The following is an 8,454-nucleotide window of genomic DNA, read 5'->3' on the forward strand; positions in this document are numbered from 1 at the left end:
GGGACACCCTGGCTCGGATGTAACCGCGGAAGAGAGGCAGGCAGTCGATCAGTCCCCTTGATCGCCCGCTGCCTGGACCGGTTGATGGCCACCTTGGAGCAGTCCTATGAGGAGGCCTTCTGATCTGCCAGCTCCCCTCGGCACAGGGTCCCCAAAGATCAGGAGCGTTGGCAACAGGTCTACTCACAGGTGCATGCATTACAGCCGGAATCTTACCAGCCCTGCGAGTGCGGGTTTGGTGGTGAGCCCGCTGTCAAAATGGCCGTGATTGACAGCGGGTCGGGATCCTGCTCTGAACCCGCCTCTTTGTAAGTTTCCAAAGTGCCGGGTCTGGCTGCGGTTCACAGAGCCGACACCAGGCGGCAGGCCAACCAATTAAGAACATTAAGAGGTAGTTTAGTGGTATTTAAAAAGAATTTTACCAGGTAGTTACCATTTTTCCAAGTTTTTCAGCAGCTACCCATCACTCGGGTTTCATGCCAGTTATGTGTGTCAGGTTCTCAATGACTCTCCTTTGCTTTGACTAGTTAACAGCTCCAGACATGGTATAAAAGCTACCATTTCAGAGCTGTTCACTTTCCAATCTCACAGGCTGAAGCCTTCAGGATTTGAAAAACACCTTTGAGCTGTATGTAGTTTGGAAATGTCTGCAGTGAATTCTCTATCCACTTCCTTGGAGCAACCTCTCTCACCATTGACAGATCGCTTCTGTCATCTCAACTTCAGCTGCGATCTATTCCAGCAGCATCGGTGCCTTGAGAAAATGTCACCTTGGTCCTCAGAATCTCACTACGATCAGCTCCAACACCAAAATTGCGCGTGAGTTAGCAGAGGCACGAACACGGTAGTGCCGCGCCCCGCTAGTAGTGCCCCTGGGCCGCCATGCCTCCGGCAATGACGTCATCACCGTGTGCGGTGACCCCTTTGTGCCCCGCAGCGACCCCGCCACCGCCACAGCGGAAATTGCCGAGCACCCCGTGAGGCTGCCACTGGTGATGCCTGTGCAAATCAGGCCGACCTCCATTCCCGGGGTGGAAGTTAAAGCGGAGATGCGCTGCACCACGCGCCGCCATTTTATTTCTTCAGCTGACTCATCACTCAGCCCGTACTCCATCGATATCTCGGGGCGCTACGCGGAGATCCGATCCTGCCCGCGTAGCGCCCCGGGCACGACCCCAAAAGGATTTGGAGCGTGTGACATTGTGCTCCACTTCCTGTGAGGGGTGGCAATCCATAAGAACATAATAAGAACATAGGCATTAGGAACAGGAATAGGCCATCTAGCCCCTCGAGCCTGCTCCGCCATTCAACAAGATCATGGCTGATTTGGCCGTGGACTCAGCTCCACTTACCCGCCTGCTCCCCATAACCCTTAATTCCCTTATTGGTTAAAAATCTATCTATCTGTGACTTGAATACATTCAATGAGCTAGCCTCAACTGCTTCCCAGAGCAGAGAATTCCACAGATTCACAACCCTCTGGGAGAAGAAATTCCTTCCCAACTTGGTTTTAAATTGGCTCCCCCATATTTTGAGGCTGTGCCCCCTAGTTCTAGCCTCCCCAACCAGTGGAAACAGTCTCTCTGCCTCTATCTTGTCTATCCCTTTCATTATTTTAAATGTTTCTATAAGATCACCCCTCATCCTTCTGAACTCCAACGAGTAAAGACCCAGTCTACTCAATCTATCATCATAAGGTAACCCCCTCATCTCCGGAATCAGCCTCGTGAATTGTCTCTGTACCCCCTCCAAACCCAGTATATCCTTCCTTAAGTAAGGTGACCAAAACTGCACGCAGTACTCCAGGTGCAGCCATATCAATACCCTATACAGTTGCAGCAGGACCTCCCTGCTTTTGTACTCCATCCCTCTTGCAATGAAGGCCAACATTCCATTTGCCTTCCTGATTACCTGCTGCACCTGCAAACTAACTTTTTGGGATTCATGCACAAGGACCCCCAGGTCCCTCTGCACCTCAGCATGTTGTAATTTCTCCCCATTCAAATAATATTCCCTTTTACTGGTTTTTTTCCCCCAAGGTGGATGACCTCACACTTTCCGACATTGTATTCCATCTGCCAAACCTTAGCCCATTCGCTTAACCTATCCAAATCTCTCTGCAGCCTCTCTGTGTCCTCTACACAACCCGCTTTCCCACTAATCTTTGTGTCACCTGCAAATTTTGTTACACTACACTCTGTCCCCTCTTCCAGGTCATCTATGTATATTGTAAACAGTTGTGGTCGCAGCACCGATCCCTGTGGCACACCACTAACCACTGATTTCCAACCCGAAAAGGACCCATTAATCCCGACTCTCTGCTTTCTGTTCGCCAGCCAATTCTCTATCCATGCTAATACATTTCCTCTGACTCCGCGTACCTTTATCTTCTGCAGTAACCTGTTGTGTGGCACCTTATCGAATGCCTTTTGGAAATCTAAATACACCAGATCCATCGGTACACCTCTATCCACCATGCTCGTTATATCCTCAAAGAATTCCAGTAAATTAGTTAAACATGATTTCCCCTTCATGAATCCATGTTGCATCTGCTTGATTGCACTATTCCTATCTAGATGTCCCGCTATTTCTTCCTTAATGATAGCTTCAAGCATTTTCCCCACTACAGATGTTAAACTAACCGGCCTATAGTTACCAGCCTTTTGTCTGCCCCCTTTTTTAAACAGAGGCATTACATTAGCTGCTTTCCAATCCGCTGGTACCTCCCCAGAGTCCAGAGAATTTTGGTAGATTATAACGAATGCATTTGCTGTAACTTCCGCCATCTCTTTTAATACCCTGGGATGCATTTCATCAGGACCAGGGGACTTGTCTACCTTGAGTCCCATTAGCCTGTCCATCACTACCCCCCTAGTGATAGTGATTATCTCAAGGTCCTCCCTTCCCACATTCCCGTGACCAGCAATTTGTGGCATGGTTTTTGTGTCTTCCACTGTGAAGACTGAAGCAAAATAATTGTTTAAGGTCTCAGTCATTTCCACATTTCCCATTATTAAATCTCCCTTCTCATCTTCTTAGGGACCAGCATTTACTTTAGTCACTCTTTTCCGTTTCATATATCGGTAAAAGCTTTTACTATCTGTTTTTATGTTTTGCGCAAGTTTACTTTCGTAGTCTATCTTTCCTTTCTTTATTGCTTTCTTAGTCATTCTTTACTGTCGTTTAAAATTTTCCCAATCTTCTAGTTTCCCACTAACCTTGGCCATCTTATACGCATTGGTTTTTAATTTGATACTCTCTTTTATTTCCTTCGTTATCCACGGCTGGTTATCCCTTCTATTACCGCCCTTCTTTTTCACTGGAATATATTTTTGTGGAGCACTATGAAAGAGCTCCTTAAAAGTCCTCCACTGTTCCTCAATTGTGCCACCGTTTAGTCTGTGTTTCCAGTCTACTTTAGCCAACTCTGCCCTCATCCCACTGTAGTCCCCTTTGTTTAAGCATAGTACGCCCGTTTGAGACACTCCTTCCTCACCCTTGATCTGTGTTACAAATTCAACCATACTGTGATCACTCATTCTGAGAGGATCTTTTACTAGGAGATCGTTTATTATTCCTGTCTCATTATACAGGAACCAGATCCAAGATAGCTTGCTCCCTTGTAGGTTCTGTAACATACTGTTCTAAGAAACAATCCCGTATGCATTCTATGAATTCCTCCTCAAGGCTACCCCGTGCGATTTGATTTGACCAATCGATATGTAGGTTAAAATCCCCCATGATTACTGCCGTTCCTTTTTCACATGCCTCCATTATTCCCTTGATTATTGCCCACCCCACCATGAAGTTATTATTTGGGGGCCTATAAACTACGCCCACTAGTGACTTTTTCCCCTTCCTATCTCTAATCTGCACCCACAATGATTCAACATTTTGTTCATTAGAGCCAATATCGTCTCTCACAACTGCCCTGATATTCTTTATTAACAGAGCTACCCCACCTCCTTTCCCTTCTTGTCTATCTTTCCGAATTGTCAGATACCCCTGTATGTTTAATTCCCAGTCTTGGCCACCCTGCAACCACGTTTCTGTAATGGCCACCAAATCATACCCATTTGTAATGATTTGTGCCGTCAACTCATTTACTTTATTTCGAATGCTGCGTGCGTGTAGATAGAGTGTTTTAATGCTGGTTTTTAAACCATGATTTTTAGTTTTGACCGCTCCTGCAGCCCCTTTATATTCATACATATTGTCCCTTCCTATCACCTTGTGGTTTACACTTACCCCAGTGCTACTCTGCTCCGTTGTCTCCTGCCTTTTGCATTCTTTCTTGGGGTCCTCTTCATCTGAGCTCTCACCCACTCTAACTAGCTCAGAGATCCGAATCTCGCTGCCGAGGCAGGGACTTCTGCGCCGGGCACAGGAAGTTCCACCCAACTCGGTTACTGCCCCCAAACAGGGCATAACCCAATTTTGCCCACCATTCAAATGAAATGAGAGAATTACTTTACATTCTAATTAAACTAGTTGCCTGCATTCTATTTAAATTTATCTTCAGAATTGGAGTTTGAAGTGCACTTCCTACCTACTTTCTCCCTCCCTTATTATTTGCTGGGATAAAACTCTAGCTGAATCTTTTTTCAGCCTTCTACATGTTTTTGTATATTTTGACAAGTTAACATAGTTCAAGTGCTACAGATTTCATACAACAGCAAGCGATTCCCAGGTGGGCAGAGAAAACGTTTCAAGGACACCCTCAAAGCTTCCTTGATATAGTGTAACTTCCCCATCGACATCTGGGAATCCCTGGCCCAAGACAGCCCAAAGTGAAGGAAGAGCATTCGGGAGGGCGCTGAGCACCTCGAGTCTCGTCGCTGAGAGCATGCAGAAAACAAGCGCAGGCAGCAGAAGGAACGTGCAGCAAACCAGACTCCCCACCCACCCTTTCCTTCAACCACTGTCTGCCCTACCTGTGACAGAGACTGTAATTCCCGCATGGGGTTGTACAGCCACCTGAGAACTCACTTTGAGAGTGGAAGCAAGTCTTCCTCGATTTCGAGGGACTGCCTATGATGATGATGATGATGACAACAGTTTGCATTCCTGACAGGATTTTTTCATTGCCCCGCTGCTACCATTTTCACTAAGTGTGCCACATTGTCCCCAATGTTACATGGTTCCTCATGTGCTATGTTGAACCTTAAAGAAGCTGAGAGGTATTCTTTACTCTTTTTTTATTCATTCAAGGGTTGTGGGCGTCACTGGCAAGGCCAGCATTTATTGCCCATCCCTAATTTCCCTTGAGAAGGTGGTGTTCCCTTGTACCTGCTACCCTTGTCCTTCTAGGTGTTAGAAGGTTTGGGAGGTGCTGCCGAAGAAGCCTTGGAGAGTTGCGGCAGTGCATCTTGTAGATGGTACACACTGCAGCCATGGTGGGCCAGTGGTGGAGAGAGTGAATGTTTAAGAAGATGGCTGGAGTGTCAGTCAAGCGAGCTGCATTGTCCTGGTGGTGTCGAACTTCTTGAGTGTTGTTGGAGCTGCACTTATCCAGGCAAGTGGAGAGTATTCCATCACACTCCTGACTTGTGCCTTGTAGATGGTGGAAAGGTATTGGGGAGTCAGGAGGTGAGACACTCGCTGCAGAATACCCAGCCTCTGACCTGCTCTTCTTGCCACAGTATTTATGTGGCTGGTCCAGTTCAGTTTCTGGTCACTGATGATTCCCAGGATGTTGATGGTGGGGGATTTGATAATGGTAATGCTATTGAATGTCAAAGGGAGATGGCTAGACTCTCTCTTGTTGGAAATAGTCATTGCCTGGCACTTGTGTGGCGCGAATGTTATGCCCCACTTATCAGCCCAAGCCTGAATATCGTCCAGGTCTTGTTGCATGCGGGCACGGACTGCTTCATTATCTGAGGCAATCCTTCTGCCCAAAAATTCAACCTTGGTTGTGAGAAACAGGCACTTGGATTTCTTGACTCATAGGCCTACCCGATCCAACCGCTTTAGTACTTCCTCCAAATTACGGAGATGGGAGTCGGTGTCCCTGCCCGTGATAAGTATGTCGTCTTGAAATACAACCGTCCCCGGGATGGACTTGAGCAGACTCTCCATGTTGCGCTGGAATATGGCAGCTGCCGACCTGATGCCGAATGGTCATCGATTGTACATGAAAAGGCCTCGATGTGTGTTGATGGTGATGAGTAGCTTGGATTCCTCGGTCAATTTTTGCGTCATATACACAGATGTGAGGTCTAATTTTGAGAAAAGATTACCTCCAGCCAATGTGGCAAATAAATCCTCCGCTCTGGGCAGTGGGTACTGGTCCTGTAGGGAGACTCTGTTTATGGTAGATTTGTAGTCCCCACAGATTCGTACGGATCCATCAGGCTTCATGACTAGGACGATGGGACTTGCCCAGTTGCTAAATTCCACAGGTGATATAATGCCTTCCCACAGAAGCCTGTCTAGTTCGTGTTCAATCTTTTCTCTCATTACATAGGGTACAGCTCTGGCCTTGTGATGGACCGGTCTAGCATCCTGTGTGATGTAGATTTTGACTTTGGCCCCTTTGAAAGTGCCCACACCTGGCTGAAAGAGATGTTCAAATCGCTTCATAACTGTTGAGCAGGAGGTCCGTTCCTCTAATGACATGGCATCGACATCATCCCATTTCCAGTTTAGTTTTGCCAGCCAGCTTCTCCCCAGCAGTGCTGGGGGGTCTCCGGGGACAATCCACAGGGGAAGTCGGTTCACTGTCCCTTTGTGTGTGACAGAGAGCATGGCGCTGCCGAGGACTGGTATGATTTCTTTGGTATAGGTCCTTAGTTTGGTGTCGACCCTTGTGAGTTTTTTTTCTGTCTCTTTTATGTGGCCACAGTTGTTCAAATTGTTGAGCGCCCATGAGAGATTGACTCGCTCCTGTATACAGCTCCATGTTGACAGATATCCCGTTGAGTAGGACCCTCATCATTATAGGAGGCATCCTGTCGTAGGAGCAGTGGCCATTGATCGTGTTGACCCGCTGTACATTAGTGTCCCGGGTACTGTCCCCACCGTCTTCTGATCCGCTTTCCGACCCATCCGCTTCGTATACCAGCCGAGCTGCCATTTTTTTGCACATGCGGGCCAAATGCCCTGTATATTCACAGTTCCTGCAAACAGCCTGCTGAAATCGACATTCCCTTGACGAGTGCCCACCCCCACATCTCCAGCACAGACTGCTTGCAAAGAATGAGCTGCATCTGGCTGATCTCTCTAGAGCTTCTCTCAGTTTGTAGTTGATTGCTCGCATTGTGGGTTGATGAGGTGTGAACGGTCATTCCTGTGGCCCTTGATGGCTTCTGTTGCCACTGCTTGCTGTCGAAAGCCTGTTCTGCCGGTTTTGTCTGTGTGTGGGAGTAGCAGCTTTTCTAATGCTGTGAACTCCTTGTTCCATTATTTCGTTAGTTGTCGTACCTGCATTGTAAATCAACCTCGTTTCTTCTTCCCCTACCAAGAATGTCTGTGCAACCAGTGCTGCTGCCTCTAAGGTCAGGTTCTTGGTCTCTATGAGCTTTCGGAATATGCCTGCGTGGCCTATTCCTTCAATGAAAAAATATCTCAGCATTTTTCTCCTCAGTTCATCGGAGAACTCACATAAACTAGCCAACCTCCAAAGTTCCGCCACGAAGTCGGGTATGCTCTGGCCCACACAGCGTCTGTAGTTGTAGAAACTGTGTCTGGCCATGTGTAGGCTGCTTGCTGGCTTCAGGTGGTCTCTTACCAGTGTGCTCAATTCTTCAAACGACTTGCTTGCTGGTTTCTCAGGTGCCAACAGATCCTTCATTAAAGCGTATGTTTTCGAGCCACAGCTGGTCAAGAGATGGGCTCTTCTCTTGTCTGCCGTATCGTCGCCTAACCAGTCTTGGGTTACAAAGCTTTGCTGGAGCCTTTCTATAAAGTCCTCCCTATTGTCTCCTGCATTGTACTTTTCATCTGATCCGTTGTTTGCCATTCTGTGGATTCTGTAATCCCGTAACCCGTCGCCACTGTAAAGTCCTGTCCCCTCAGTACAGATTCACACGAGGCATGTAGTGAAGTCAAGGTCACTCTGGACCTGCACCTTTTATTTCCCAGCTCTGGAATGCTGCACTTACCTGAGGCCTGTGCTTATATACCTGTCTCTTGCAAGTGGAAAGGTATGCTGGTGGTTACAGGTCATATCTTATTACAGTCATGTATAGCATGTTGGGATACAGTTAGATATAATAATGTAAGATACATGACACTTATCTCCAATTATTAAAGCGTTCCCCCCTCCCGATGCCGGTGTCGATCCCCACCCCATCCCAGGCCGAAGGGTCTCCCGGTCTGCTTCCCCCACCTGCCCCTAGCCCCGAGTGGCTTGCCGGTCCGCTCCCCCGCCCCTAGCCCTGGCCGAGTGGCCTTCCGGTCCGCTCCCTAGTCCAGGCCGAGTGACCTCCCGGTCCACTCCCCCGCCCCTAT

The sequence above is a fragment of the Pristiophorus japonicus genome, chromosome 9, assembly GCF_044704955.1.
Source record: "Pristiophorus japonicus isolate sPriJap1 chromosome 9, sPriJap1.hap1, whole genome shotgun sequence".
Lineage (NCBI taxonomy): Eukaryota > Metazoa > Chordata > Chondrichthyes > Pristiophoridae > Pristiophorus > Pristiophorus japonicus.